Below are 16115 nucleotides of genomic sequence, written 5' to 3' on the forward strand. Positions count from 1 at the left end.
AGTCAGCACCCTCTAGAGCCAAGGAAAACTCACCGGAAGCTGAGGGGGACAGCAGGGAGACAAGAGTGGGTGACTACCATATTATGCAGAGTGTCAGCTCCATGAAAACAAGGATTGCCTTTCTTGTTCAGTGAAAACCACAAGTGCTGGGGACATAGTAGCCTCTCAATAATTATCTGTTGAATGAATTTCATCATAATGTTGCTAACATTACCCTGCCATTCCTTCAATACCTTAAGTTGTGGATCTACTGTATGGGATAGGAATGTGTCATTTTTTTCTATCAGCAAACACAGGGATTCATTTCAAATGTAGGTTATCATTCCAGACTCTCACTGTGTTAATGCCTTTTCCTAACATTTGAGGGAAACAAATCCAGGTCACATATATCATATTCTGTTTCACAAATTCTAGTAAGGCTCAACGGTAGTGCATGTTATTATTACTTAACTTTAGAGTGGACCAATAGTATTTACAAAGCGGTATAGGATGTTACAGTCAAGGTTTCAGCCCTTTTCCTTGAAGCCAATTACACCCCAAGAGATTTTTTTCTTGTTTTGGGGGGTCATGACAGAGGATATCCCCTAGGGGGCAGTGTGTGCATATGTTTCAGCCACGCAAGTGGTGCATTTCATGGCCGCCGAGGTAATTGCAAAGGCTACAGGAGATCGGGGAGTCTAAGACACGAATGCACTGTATGAAGTTGTCCTTTAGGCAGAGCAGAGTGGAGGCGACCTGAAAGGATTGCTCAATAGACGAAAACCTAGTGACACAGCAGAAAATTGGGGGATGGTAACTTTCAAGGCTCCAGCCGCCTAAATGCTTAAGGTTCAACACAGGAATCATTTGACATGCTCCTTAACATTTGCTAAGGGGTTTTTAATATTTTTATTTATTACACTTTATATTTCATGTTTCTGACATCCATGCAGAATTGTGTTTCATTTTCTCGTCTATTCTAGGTGGCAGTTCAAATTCAATTAAAGTTAACCAGTTTTAATTGAGTAATAATAGTTGATACTGTATTATTGAGTGCTTATAATGTTCTCAGTGTTTTACTTACACATTACTTTACTTAACGTTTCCACATCACCATGAGGTGAGGACTGTTAATATTCTCACTTTACAGATGGGAAAACTGTGGTATAGAGAGTTTACACAACTCGCCCAAGCTTAATAGTCTGAGTCCAGGACATATTCTCTTAAATATTTTACTATGTCACCTCCCAAAGAAGTGCCTCTCTAACTTTTTAATTTAATTTAATTTTACTTTTGAGAAAGGTCTTGCTGTGTCACCCAGGCTGGTGTGAAGTGGTGCAATCTTGGCTCACTGCAGCCTGGACCTTCTGGGCTCAAGTGATTCTCCCACCTCAGCTTCCCAAGTGTTAATAGCTGGGACTACAGGCATGTACCACCATGCCCGGCAAATTTGTTGTAGAGACGCGGTCTTACTGTGTTGCCCAGGCTGGCCTTGAACTCCTGGTCTCAAGCGATCCTCCCAACTCAGCCTCCCAAAGCACTGGGATAACAGGCCTGAGCCACAGTGCCCAGTTCCTCTCTAACTTTAATGAGTTCACATATCACTTTGAGACCTTGTTAAAATGCAGATTCTGATTCAGTAGATCTGGGCGGGGCCTGAGAGACTGCATGTCTAACAAGCTGCAGGTGATACCAATGCAGTTGGTTCGTGGACCACATTTTGAATAGCAAGAACCTAAAAAGGAGTGTGTATTGAGGGTAGAGGGATGTGAGGATGTAAAGATGTGCATGGCGTAGTCCCTCCACTCAAGCAGATTATACCTTCTAGAGAAGGTTAGGGCAACTACACAAATGGTGGATATTATGAAAGAAAGTGTATGTCCAGGGCCACAGAGGCACAAAGCAACTCAATAGGTACTAAGTGAGGGACTTCCTTCTAGGATAGGACAATGCACTTCGGGAAGGACAAGCAGGATGAATGAGGTACAGTTCCTGCCTGTGAGTCGTTTGCAAGCTGGTGGGGCAAGGTCAAAGGACACACATATAAACCTAGTATGGGCGTAGGTTTTACAAAAGAGGCTGCCCAGGATGATTCTGGGAACAGGAAGGAGGGACAAAATGAGGGAGGTGAGCATTTCTTTTTCTTTCTTTTTTTTTTTTTTTGAGATGGCGTCTTGCTCTGTCACCCAGGCTAGAGTGCAGTGGCGCCATCTCGGCTCACTGCAAGCTCTGTCTTGCGGGTTCATGCCATTCTCCCGCCTCAGCCTCCCGAGTAACTGGGACTACAGGCGCCTGCCACCACACTCTGCTAATTTTTTGTATATTTAGTAGAGATGGGGTTTCACTGTGTTAGTCAGGTTGGTCTCAATCTCCTGACCTCATGATCCTCCTGCATCGGCCTCCCAAAGTGTTGGGATTACAGGCATGAGCCACTGTGCCTGGCCAAGCATTTCAATCGTGACTGGAATTAGAAAGCTCAAGGAACAGAGCTCTCAGCTGGCTGCAGACCTGGAGAAAGGCCTCATGAAAGAGATGGGATTTGAGATAAACCATGAAAGACAGATGGGGTTTTGACAGTGCATAAGGAAGGATATTTCAGGGAGGAAAAACCAGTTTAATCCAAAGTTCTGGAATACAGCAGTACAAAGCAAATTTGGGGCTAAGGGGATAGTCTTATTTTCCTATCTATACACTGTACGGAAATTGTGCTGAAAACCATGCTTTAGAGCAATGGTTCTCAATCCATATTGAAAAAAATCACTTAAGGAGTGAAGAAAGATTTCGATGCTGGGGCCTTATCCCCAGAAATTCTGATCTCATGAATCTGAGTCAGAGGTGAGAATCCATGTTTTTAAATCTCCTCATTTTTATTTAGATAATACGTATGTGCAGCCAGATTTGAGAACCATTACTCTAAGCAATGATTCTCAAATTGTGCTGCCTGGGTCAGCAGCCTCAGCATCACCTGGGAACGTCTGGAAATGCAAATTCTCAGGTCCCACCCTGGACCTACCGAATCGGAAACTCTGGGGGCGGGGCCAAGAACCTCTCTTTTAACAAACCCTCCAGGGATTCTAATGCAAGTTCAAGTTTGAGAACCAATGTTTAGAGCCTTGCTCCTCCAAGTATAGGCCACTGGAAGCTTACTACACACATGGAATCCCAGGCCACCCCTCAGGACTGTTGAATCAGAACTGCAGTTTAACAAGATCCCCAGGTGATGGGTGTGTACATTAAAGTTTGGGAAGCCTGGTGATTTTCAGGGTAAGAAGTCTAAACTTTTTAAAGACAACAATGGGAAGCAGCTGAAGATTATAAAGTGGTGGTATAACTGATGAGCGCCCCAGGAAGAACCAGTGGCTCACTGAACGTAAGATGGGTTGAATAAAACAGATCCTGCACGATACACCTTAAAAATGGATCCTGCACGACGATCCTAGAAAGAAGTCCCAGAGAAAATCCCCTTGCCACTTCCACTTCCAGGACCTTCTTCTCCTATTCTTTCCTTCTTCCAGGGTCCAGGAGAGAACAGTGCACTGGGGCCTCTTGCGTTGCTGCTTGGAGCTCCTTTGACGGTGGAATCTTGCCAGCCATTGATCCAACAGTGGGAGTTATCGCGGCAGTGCAACTGCAGTCAGGCCTCAGCTCCAGCTTGTATAATATTTCTGATAATAAGAGAGCCTAAATGAAGCATCGTTTAAAAGGCCTTCACTGCTAATTTGGCACAGGGAAAAAAGCCAGCACATTATACTAGGTTTTCCAGTCATTCTACTTGTGCTATATGGACTCTTTGAATAGATGTCCATAATGAGATTACTCAAAATGGAATTCATTACCTGACTTCGGATGTATTGCTTTTTAACTAGAAATAAGAAGGCTACACACTCTGCTCCCAGCGTTGGTTGTGTGACTGCCCCACTTCTCCATTCCAGAATGGGTATGGGAAACCAGGGTGAAGAAAATGCCCAGGAAGCCTGGGGGTCGTGGACAGTAAGAATGGAGCAAACAATGTGCTTCATTAGGATGGGCCCATTGGAACCCCGGGCCTCTGCTGCTAAGTTCTGCTTCCACAGTCTCACCACGGGGATCACAAGCCAGTCACCTCCTCACTAGCATAATTGGAAAGACTCTAAGGGGCCCCGAAGTGCTGAAATGCTGTAAATTAGCAGCGTTCAATTCTGATGAACATTAAAGGGAGTGTGCAGTTAATTCCTCCACACATGCTGATCGCAAAGTCTTCCCACTGGGGGCTTTTGGCTTGGAGCGTTACAGGGCCATTTGTTCTGCATGGCTTCTCCACCCAGGCAAGGACCTCAAGGTGAGTTAATAGGCTTGGCTTCTCAGCACTTTATTTTAATCTGTATTTACCATCATCATATATATTTTAACAAACCTCTGGTGCATGGCAGGCCATTGAGCACTGCACAAACTAAGAGAGACGGGGCCCTGGTTTCACTGGTAGAGGGTGGCAACTACATTCAAGGCGGTAATTGAGAAATCCTGTCTTGTATGCTAGTTGGTGGCGCTCCCTGGTCGCCACTGGCTCTGCTGTCTGCCACATGTCTTCCTAGACCTTTGCTTCTTTATGCTGGGGCCACCTCCACTGGACTGGCAGGAAGAAAGTGAGGTCATGTCTATAATATCACCTCTCACAGCCTCGGTTACCATTGCCCATTCTATTTTCTCTGTCCTCTCATTCTTTCTTCGTCAAACTCTCTGTCTCTGGCATGCAGTGTAAAAATATTGCTGACAGTGGCTTTCTATGAGATAATAATCTTAAATAGATGATACATGGATAATAAGATAGAGTAAAACAGGATGGGTAAATTGATAATTGCAGATTAGAAGGAAATACAATCAGCAAACAAAACAAAAGCCGAATTTAGGGGGTAATAAGCATGATGTGTTAGAATTGTTAAGAGTGAGATATTTTCAGATACAAGTCTTTATCCCTGAAGTAAAACCAAAGCAGCCTCTTTACATGTTGCGGAAGTATGTCTGAAATGGCACATTCTATTTGTTTGTTTACACATTTCACATTTTAAAAGCAAAAGGAACTATCATTACAGATATTTTTCTTCATTGCTATAGGAACTAAGAGGGAGCAAAATGTTATCATGGGTTATAATATTGCCCTGGACAATTGCAGGACAAGCCACTAGCCTGAATTCTTGTTGTTATTTTAATTTGTATGTAAACCTTGTCAGATGTCTTAGACATATCTTCAAAAATGCAAACTAATAGCCATCATCATCTGATGTTCCTGAGACAAATGTGACAATGACAATGTGTTGTTAAAGGCCACGCTTGCACTATCAAAATAATGAGACTGTGGCCCACGCTGCCTGATAATTTCAGCTATTTTTTTGTCACTATGGGTCATCACTTGGGTAATACTACAGACAGACCTGATATCAGCTATTTATATAGCTAGAGAAAGTCACATTTTCCCCTTTTGGGTGAGTGCAAAGGGGTACAACTTTCTTTGTATTCCATGACCTTCCAATCTTACACAGATTATACGTCTAACACCAGCCTTCAAGAATTACTGAAGTGCTGGGAACTAGCCCATGGTACATTTGCCCTGGCTTGCAGGCAAAGATTTAGCATCAGGTAAATTTTTTTGAATATACTGAATGCCCATGCATATGAATTCTTTGGATGGCCAGGGAGGCGTATGTAAGGATATGGCATTTCTTCTATTAGGTTGGTGCAAAAGTAATTGCGTTTTTTTTGTGGTTACTTTTTAGAAGAGCCGTCCTGTCTTCTTCCTCCTCTTGGAGCTTGAGGCTCCTTGGAGATCAGATGGATATGCTTATTAGACTCTCTGGTGAATTTTCATTACTGTCCTGCTGAAGCCTCAAAATATAGGACAATGAGTTCCCCACTTGCTATTGCCTGGGCCAGGAGCCACTAGAATTATCAATATGATGTTTCCAAATGATACATTTATTTTGTGGAATTTTTGAACAGAGGACCTAAAATTACTGATTTTTGTTGTTTGTTGGTGTGGTTGTTCCTTCTTTGTAGCATATCACAGAACAGAACTAAGACTCTTATCTGAAATAATTATTAATAAAGTCATGCATTGTTGAACAACAGGAATGCATTCTGAGAAATGCATTATTAGGTGATTTCATTATTCTTCAAACATCATAGAGTGTACTTACCCAAATGTAGATGGTGTAGACTATTACACACCTAAGCGATACGGTATAGCCTCAACTTACACAGCATATTATTTTACTGAATACTGTAGGCAGTTGTAACACATGGTAAGTATTTGTGTATCTAAACATAGAAAAGTACAGTAAAAATGTGGATTGTAATCTGATGGGACCAACATCCTGTATGCGATCCATCATTGACTGAAATGTCATTATGCAGTGCATGACTGTATTAAGTATTCATTGTTGAAATATGCTTAAATTGCAGAAACCGGCTAAAGGTTTCAGGGGAAGAGGCTGAAAAAATTTAACAAACCCCTTAAGGAGAAAATATCTTGTACACTAACATATCTGAAAAGTTTATGGTAACAAGGCCAGGTGCAGTGGCTCACACCTATAATCCCAGCACTTTAGGGGGCCGAGGCAGGCGGATCACGAGGTCAAGAGATCGAGACCATCCTGGCCAACATGGTGAAACCCCGTCTCTACTAAAAATACAAAAATTAGCTGGGCGTGGTGGCACGTGCCTTTAGTCCCAGCCACTCAGGAGGCTGAGGCAGCAGAATCGCTTGAACCCGGGAGGCGGAGGTTGCAGTGAGCCGAGATGGCACCACTGCACTCCAGCCTGGCAACAGAGAGAGACTCCGTCTCAAAACAACAACAACAACAACAACAACAACAACAACAAAGTTTATGGAAACACAAACACACTTTTGCCATTTGACTATAGTTGCTGAAATGTTCACTTCTTTTTTATTATGTAAGTAATAAGTCCTTCATCACTCTAAAAACATCAAATCATATAAACTTATAAAGCAAAATTTGAAAATTATCCTTCATTCCCTTGCGCTTTCTCCATCTCTATCCTTTCTAAACTCTCACATCCATCCCAGGAAATTATATGCTTCCTTCCAGTTTTTATCCTATGCTTTTATAATATTCATATACATATGTACATATCTTTAAAAAATGTAAATGGGATCATATCATGCATATTGTTCTGCAACTCACTTTGACCACTAAATATGACCTGGAGGTTTTTTCCCCGTCAGTAGATACAGCACTCTCCCTTTCTGTTTCACAGATGCCCAGTGTTCCATATTAAGGATGAATCATAGTTTATTTGCATATTCTTCTGTTGACTATTAGTATGATTTTTTACATTTTTCCTATTTTACACAGAAATAGGAAAATGTCAGAATATTCTGGAGTCCATGTGCAAGCATGTCTTTCGGATGCATTTCTTTTTTTTCTTTTTTTGAGACAGAGTCTTGCTCTGTCGCCCAGACTGGAGTGCAGTGGCACGATCTCGGCTCAGTGCAACTTCCACCTTCTGAGTTCAAGCAATTCTCCTGCCTCAGCCTCCCTAGTAGTTGGGACTACAGATGTGTGCCACCATGCCTGGCTAAATTTTGTATTTTTAGTACAGGCGAGGTTGGGATGTTGGGATGGCTGGTCTCCAACTCCTGACCTCAGGTGATCTGCCCGCCTCAGCCTCCCAAAGTGCTGCGATTACAGGTGTGAGCCACTGCATCCAGCCTTAGCATGCATTTCTAATATAGAATTCCTTTCACAATTTTAGTAACTACAAGCCACTCCTCTTCCAAAAGGGCTACCCCGTGATATTACAGTGATATTGCTGTATCGCCAGTGGTTTTGCAGTTTCATAGCCAGGGCATCCTTTCAAATATGTTCTCCTAGAGATAGTAGGCTCAGTACTTTAGAATCAAACAACCCTGAGTTTATATCCCAGGCAGTTCAAACACTTAGCTCCCTGGGCAAGTTACTGAACCTCACTCAACTTCCATTTCCTGCCCGTAAAATGAGGATAATATTACGGATTCATGGGAGTTGTTGGGAGGATAAATATGATAACGCCTAAAAAGCACTTGGCACATAGTAGGTGCCCAATAAGCCATAGTTATTAATGAATCCAGACATGACTTGAATTCTGCAACTTGAGAGAAGGAATACAGTAACCAGCAGTTTGCAGAAAGAGATTTCCTGAGAAGAAAAATATTCAGATGAATATATATATATATATATATATATATATATGCGCCACATTTTGTTGGTTTTGAATTTTATCTGTGTTTTTATCTTTTTATTAAAAAGATCAGCCAGACATGGCAGCACATGCCTATAGTCCCAGCTACTTGGGAGGCTAAGGTGGGAAGATCACTTGAGCCCAGGAGTTTGAAACTAGCCTAGGCAACATAGCAAGATCCCATCTCTAAAAATACATGTTATATATGAAAAGCCACTGATTATATGTGCTCCTTCAACCTTTGATCTACATCTGCGTTCAGTCTCAAGAAGTAAACTCGGTGCGGACAGTATTACTCATTTATTTCTGTCTATTTTGTATAACGTAGAGGTTTGTGCAAGGAGGTATGTTTTGTTAATTATATTTTTACAGGTTAATATTAAAATGAACTGGCATTCCCTAAGCACACACTGATGTAGATGTCCAATCTAATTGATCACTTAGTCCTCTGGCTTAATGCTGAAACCTGTCTTTCCCTGCCCCACCTCCCATGGCCTCTGTAGCCAGGGCTGTCTCTACCACTGGCTCTTCCTGAGCCCTTTGGCTTTGTATTATGGGGTGGTTGCTGGCACCAGTTGCTCTCCACATCTGGGGGACCCTTCTAAGGGAACATTTATTTTAAAATTAATTTACCTCATTTGATTTCCTAGTTTTCAGCTGTTGTAACAAAACTGTTCATGCACTCGATCACTCAGATTTGGATGGAAATATTTGTCCTATTAGCCTGAGTAATAGCTAAGGCAGGACGCTCATTTACTCCCAACAAGCCACCTGGGACTTATAAAGGAGAAATGGTTTCCAAATCTCTATGTCCAGTAATATCCCCATTGCCCTAAGCCTAACTCAATGAAAGAATTAAAATTTGTTTTCTCAGCTGCCAGCTGACATCCCCAAAAGAGAAACAGAGACAAATACAAAGGGATACTTGTGAGTAGCCCCTTTTATTAAAAAAAAAAAAGGCTTTTCATGGTTTTGATAAGAAAGGTACAAAAACAGCAATGAAATTCAAAACCAACAAAATGCTGCCCAAGCAGACCTTCAGGCAGAGGATGACATGGTATGGAGAGGAGAATAGCATCGTAGCTAAAACATAGTCCCTGGCCCACTCCTCCTTGCCATTTTGCAAGTACGTGACTTTGAGAATGTAACATGACCTCTGTATACTTCATTAATTGCACCAATAAAAATAAGGTTAATTACAGTATCTACCTAATAAAATCAATGTGGAAATTAAATGAGTTTCACAAATACAAAGCACCTAGTGCCCCATACAAAGTAAGTGTTACGTACATGCTGGCTACTGGAATTAGTATTTAAGAGCTTAGGATCCAGAATAGGCTGCCTAAATTCAAACCCTGAATCTGCCACTTATTACCTACATGACCTTGAGCAGGTTACCTAACCCTTTGAAATGTGCTCCCGCATATGTTAAGTGGGGATGATAATGGTATGTCAGGGAATTCTTTGAGAAGCAATGGGTAAGCTATACAGTGTTTGGCATTTATAAGGTGCTCTGATATTAAATATAATACCTGCTGATATTAAATATACAAAATATAATATATTATATATAATATATATAAATTTATATATAATACATATTATATATTTAATATAAATATATAAATATAATATAATATAATATATTTTAACATATATTTATATATAAATATATCAGTGCATATTATTTTTGGTAAACTATATTGCAAGATATTTGTGCCATGTCTACAACAAACTCTTCTGTTATGAGCTGACATGGATTCCTGCACTCTTTCTTTCTGCCTTTTGATTTCTTACAGAGTTTGGTTTTAAACAAATGAAGTCCCACAGAGGACTATGTGGCAGCAAAGAATGACATTCCTTATTAATACATCTTTATTGTATGGATGAGGCAATGTGCAACCAGGGAACCTTGGGCCTCAGCCAGAGCAGTCATCTCAAGTAACAAACGGACCTAATTATAAGGTGGTTTTACCTAAAAGGTCAGCCTCAGCCCTGTCACAGGAGGCTGGCATCATAGGAAGCTTCTACTGTATTATATTGTACATCAATATTAACATGTGTTATGACTGTTATGTGAATGTTCTTTAGAGGACTTAGCTTTCTGCTCTGTGTGCACAATCATGCACACACACACACACACACACACACACACAAATGCTTTTAGTGGATGCAGTAGACCCTCTAAGTCCCATAATTCTGAAAGCTGACTTTGTTGCTCGGGGACTGATTTTGCAGGCTAGTTGCACTGTTGAAATGAGTCTTTGCTGCTTGTAAGTCTTGTTCCATAATTTCATTTGGCTGAAGCAGGAGACAAGTACCTCATTTTAATTAGAATTTCAAGCAAACTGCATTATGTCGTTGTGTGTTATTCTACAAAAAGATACTGTATAAAGGACAGCTGTTGATGGAGTAAAGCATCCTGTTAACTCTGCCTGAGAAACAAAAACACTTTTATTCACTTCATCAGTTCTGTGACTATGCTGCTTCTGACGCATCCCATGGAACAGAAAGATGTGCCCTGGAGCTCTCCAAGACAGCAAATGTTTGAAACAAGGTGCTAGGTAGTAATCCCAGGGCCCATGAAAATGTGACATCACCATGTCATTAGAGGGCAAATTGCAGGTCCTATCCTGCTCTCTGTCTCTGCTGGCTTGCTACAAATCACAGTACTCTCTAAGGAATCCACTCTCTGCCTGTTGCTCTGAGGAAAGCTGTAGATTGTGTTGAAGAAAAACGGAGGCTGTGCTGCCTTAGACCTGCAATTAAGTCCCTGCTGCTCTCCAAACCAATGAGTCCTTCCAAGTAGTAATCTAATTTATTTTTCCCATTTTCTAAGTAATGCTAGGGTAAGCGTGTTCATCATTTTAGACTCACTGATTCTAATTCCTAATTCAGACTTGTTTGATCAGTAGAAGGTAAACAACCCCTAAGCTATCACCCACCCTCATTTATTTGGAAAGAGAGAGTTTCAGTAGGAGAAGATAAATAGCATGTCAAACATGGTTTGGAGGGGCTGCAACTGAATAATTTCTAGTTTCCTATGTCTGTCTCCAGCTGTTGTGGCCCAGTGTGACTCTGGCAGCTGTGTGCTGGTTTGGCTGAGCTGCTATTCAGTCAAATCAGATCAATACTTGTAAGCATTTGTTTGATATAACAATCGCAGGCCAGTCCAAGAATTCACACATCGAACCACAGGCATGGAAAGGACTGTTTTCCAGTTATCTGTCTGTGCATACAAGATCAACTGGTTGATGCCTGTAATCCTAAAATCCCCTAGAAAATAAAAGGAAGACCACATTTAGAGGATTGGTGGACTCGAGTAGCCCTGGGGATGAATCAATTCAATTCCATGAACATTTATTGGGTGCTACTATAGACAAGGAAACATAGGATACATAAAAATCAGCAAAACACTGTCCCAATTCTTGAGTATAATTTAATACCAGGTTATAAAAACATCAGTAGTTAATTAATTATTATTTAGACTTGGCCTTGTTCCAAAAGGACTTAAGATGTAAGAATACTCTTGAAAATATATACAGTGGGTCAAAATGAAATAAAATAAGATTACATGAGAAGAGTTTAGGGAAAATTAAGGGTGGGGAGGTTCAATGAAGCTGGAAGTTTAGAAAATGGAGACCATGAGAAATAATGCTTACTTACCAGTGATGGATCATAAATTTGTCTCAGAGCTTCTCAGAAGCCTGAATAAAACTGGAAACAAAATGGATTTATTATATGATTGACAATGTCTATGTTGATCTTGCTCACGAAGGAGGAGGGCTATACCAGGTATGGAAATGACACAAATCTTTCTCACATAAAGATGACTTTGATTTGTTCTAGTCAGCAACTACAACATACTTATGTAGAATGCAATGATTTTCATAGGCTGGTAGCAAGGACTGTTTGTTGCTTATGTAACAGCCATTCCTTGTCACCTTCACCCTTACTGCAAATAACCCTCTCCACCATCATGTGCACACACACTGAAAATGCTAGATAATGGCTCTTGCAGACTCCCCTGGACATATGGCTTAATCATGGCCAATGGAACCCCAAAAGAAGGATGCTGGGAAGCTCCTGGTTAAGATTTTCCCCTCTGATAAAAAGACACACTGAGGGAGAAGCTGCATTTCCTACCTTTGGATATGGTTATAAGAAGACATACCCTGAAAGGTGTCATCATCTTGTGACCAGGAGGGGATGAGCATCTGAACTAAGCCTATATGCCGAGTTGGGAAGTAGGGCAAGTGTTTCATGAAGCCACAGAAAAAATAAAAGCTCAGATTTCTGCTCCAAAACTAAGATGGGCAAGAAAACTCATGCCAGAATCTAGAAAAAATTTGATGTACATTATAAGGAAATAGATCTGCATGAGAAACATCTACTCAGGTTTCATAGAGATGATTTTTTAAAAAGAAAGATGTTTTTATGGCCCAATTAGAAAAGCTAAGTATTTTTTCCACCCTTACTATATGATGTTATTCTATGAAATGAGCAGAGTCCTGTTGGCCTTGCCCCTCCTTCCCATCTTATCCTTCTACATCCAGGTTGAGAATGAAAACCCCTGTAAACAACTGCATTTGTGAGATAGACTGAACAGAAGGAGGGAGAAGAGGCAGCAGCATAGATAAGCTGGGAGAGGAAGGTCTTAAAATCCTCATAGGTAAAGTCTATGGGAAGAAATAGGCAGTTAACAATCATTGCAGCGGCACAATCTCTTGTTTTTCAAGCAGTAAGCCGACTTGAATACCAAATAACCAGGCAGTAGGTGATGGAGGAAATGACACCCTGATAGAGCAGTGACACCCTAAAAACTCTGATAGGGACAGAAAATTAGACTAGAAGATATTTGTGTCAACCTTCCCTCCAGCTCAAGATCTGAGAAGGGAGTTCAACCATCAAACAGCTAGGCAAAGAGAGTAATTCACTCACCCTGTCTTGATAAACATGAAGTCTGGATATATTTATCCGTGTTCTAGCATCAGTAAAGATACTAGAAACACAAATGAGACTGGTGAAAACATATTATAGCATAAAGAAATGGGAATATTTGGCTCAAAGGAGTTCATCTCTGAAAATGATCTATGACACGATTAAGAAGGTATTATCAAGAAACCATTGGGAATCCTTGAAAGAATGCCAAAAGAAAGGCCACTAGAAATTAGGAGCTTAAGGAGAAAGATAGCTCAGATTAAAGGTGAAATTAAAATTTAGATTAGTGAAATTAACAAGGAGCCCCAAAGATCTAAAAAGATCTAAATGGGACTTCCAGGTAAAGATGGAGCTTTGAACAAACACATCTAATTTTGCTCCCTCTGCAAACCCTTATAACACTATAATAGAGAGATTTTGTTTGGTCTTGTTTTCATATAGCAGCCCACATAGGTACAGAAAATGGAAGAAAAGAAAAAGTGGCAAAATTCTGATGCCATAAAACAGACAGACATATGGAAACAGACTTAACAGATCTGAGAAAGCGGAATCCTCAACTGTAGGTAGGGAAAGCTGAGAACCAACCCAATTTACACCACAGTCCCCCTCCAGAGACTCAGAAATTAGCAGCAATAGTCCTTCTAGAAGCCAGGATGAAAGAGTGCAGGACAAAAGATTAGGAGGATTGAGAAAATTAGGAAGAAACTAGATCTCTGTGCCTTCCCTCTCCCTTAGATTGCCACTGGATGCCATCTCTTCTCCCCAGCAGAAGCCTAGAGGTTTATATTATAGACAGGGTAAAATAGAAACTCTCAGCTTAAAGACAACAATGGAGACCTCTCAGGTTTTGTACCAAAAATAGGAAGATTAAGTATCTGTTTGCATACTGACTGCTGAGCACTAGTTTCTTCTTCCATTGGCTCCGAGAATGGAACTTTATTTCTCATGAAAGAGATGGATGAGTCTTCTCTAGGGGACATGATCAGCCCATGGTGCTGAAGCCCCCAACATATAGTTGGCTCTCCTTTTCTGTGGTTCCTCATCCACAGATTCAACAAACTGCAGATTGCAAATATTCAGGAAAAAAAAGATGCACATAAAAAAACCCAATAAAATATAACAAATATTTGCATAGCATTTACATTGTATTAGGTATTATAAGTAATCTGAAGATGAGTTAAACAGGAGGGTGTGCACAGGTTATATGCAAATACTACACTCCATTTTATACAAAGGACTTGAGCATCTGTGGATTTTGGTTCCACAGGAGTTTTGGACCAATCCCTGCTTATACTAAGCGATCACTGTATTGACAATGGGAATAGTAAGCACTCTTCAGTGATTCACAGAGGACAGTCTGCATCTAGGCACTCTGAGTTTCAGGCAGCTGTTTAGCCCTCATCTCTTTAATATAAGCAAACAATCAAGGTTTTCCATAAATCCAAGAAAAGCAGGTAGTATGGTGGGGGGTGGGGGGAGGAGAAAACAAGAGAGAAAAGGAACCTGGATGAAAAAGGCAATATGCAGGGAAAAGAAAACATTACAAATAAACTGTAATTAGTATCTTTCAAAATATAAAAGATTTGTATACGTGAAACAAGAACAGGGTGCCCTAAAAATGGAACAAAGAAACAAACAAAAACATAAAAAAGCCTTGGGTATAAAATGCAATGGAAAAATGTAATTTACATAAGTGTTAGAAAATATCTGAATGATGCTGTGAAACTTTGAATCAGTCATATGAAAGTTAAACTTGAAAAGTGTTCCTGGATTGCAGAAGCAAAATCAAAGAGATTTAAATGGCAAACAGAGGATAGATATGGAAGATATGTAATGGAGAGCAAACACAGATCACTGGTGTTCTTAGATCAGTATAAATAGAAGAGAAACCAAAGCGAAGACGAGAAAAACATTTCTGAGCTGAAAAAAAAAATCTGTACTTACTGATTGAAAGCACCCACTACATCGAAGCAAAATGAATTTTGAAAGACCCAAATGAAAGTACATCCTGGCCAAACTTGAAAACTTAAAAGAATGAAGGGGATTTATGAGCCCGTTGGCAAAATAAATGACTAGATTAAAAGGAATTCAAATAAGACTGACCTCAAATACCTTTTCTGCAACTTGACATACCAGAAGACAGTGGACTAATGTCTATAGAATTTTAAAAATAAACAATGGCCGGGCACGGTAGCTCACGCCTGTAATCCCAGCACTTTGGGAGGCCAAGGCAGGTGGATCACCTGAGGTCGGGAGCTCAAGACCAGCCTGACCAACATGGAGAAACCCCGTCTCTACTAAAAATACAAAATTAGCCGGGCGTGGTGGCACATGCCTATAATCCCAGCTACTCGGGAGGCTGAGGCAGGAGAATCACTTGAACCCGGCGGGGGTGGGGTGGGGGTGGAGGTTGCAGTGAGCCAAGATTGTGCTATTGCACTCCAGCCTGGGCGACAGAGTGAAACTCCGTCAAAAAAAAAAAAAAAAAAAAAAAGAAACAATTATCATGTAAGAATTTTGTATGTAGCCAAATTTTGTGTGTGAAGGCAACAGAAGAAAGTACTCACAAATATGCAATGTATCATTCATGTGAACTTCTTAGAAAAAATTATTTGAAGCTGTAATTGAAATGCCTGAGAGAAAAAACAAAATTTTCAAAGTTTCGAAATATGAAGATAATTGTATAAACCATCTGGCTGCAAACATTGAACCGTTTAGAATTGAGAGATATCCAAATTAATTTTTGTAAATGTTATTATAAAAGTGGATACCAATTTCAAAACTCATTTTTAAATTAGAAGATATATAATGGTTGGAAGGAAAAAAGAAGAGCGGGTGGGAAGATAGACGGGAAAGAAGAAAAGGGAGAGGGAGAGCAAAAAGTTCACTTTCGTTTTGATTACATGAATGATGACAGAGAGGTGGCAGGGTAAGTCTTAAAGTACTGAGTTTAAGCACAATCTAAAATTGTGCTTAAACTC

General features: G+C 40.4%; 1 long non-coding RNA gene across 1 annotated transcript; it reads right to left on the reverse strand.

The window, feature by feature from the left end:
- Positions 1–869: 869 nt before the first annotated feature.
- On the reverse strand, positions 870–15173 carry LOC112132350 (uncharacterized). The gene is made up of 3 exons (XR_002914155.3): positions 15079–15173; positions 11860–11910; positions 870–3644 (listed from the first exon to the last, which is right to left on the reverse strand). It is a non-coding gene; the product is annotated as an uncharacterized LOC112132350 (long non-coding RNA).
- Positions 15174–16115: the final 942 nt, after the last annotated feature.

The sequence above is a fragment of the Pongo abelii genome, chromosome 11, assembly GCF_028885655.2.
Source record: "Pongo abelii isolate AG06213 chromosome 11, NHGRI_mPonAbe1-v2.0_pri, whole genome shotgun sequence".
Taxonomy (NCBI): domain Eukaryota; kingdom Metazoa; phylum Chordata; class Mammalia; order Primates; family Hominidae; genus Pongo; species Pongo abelii.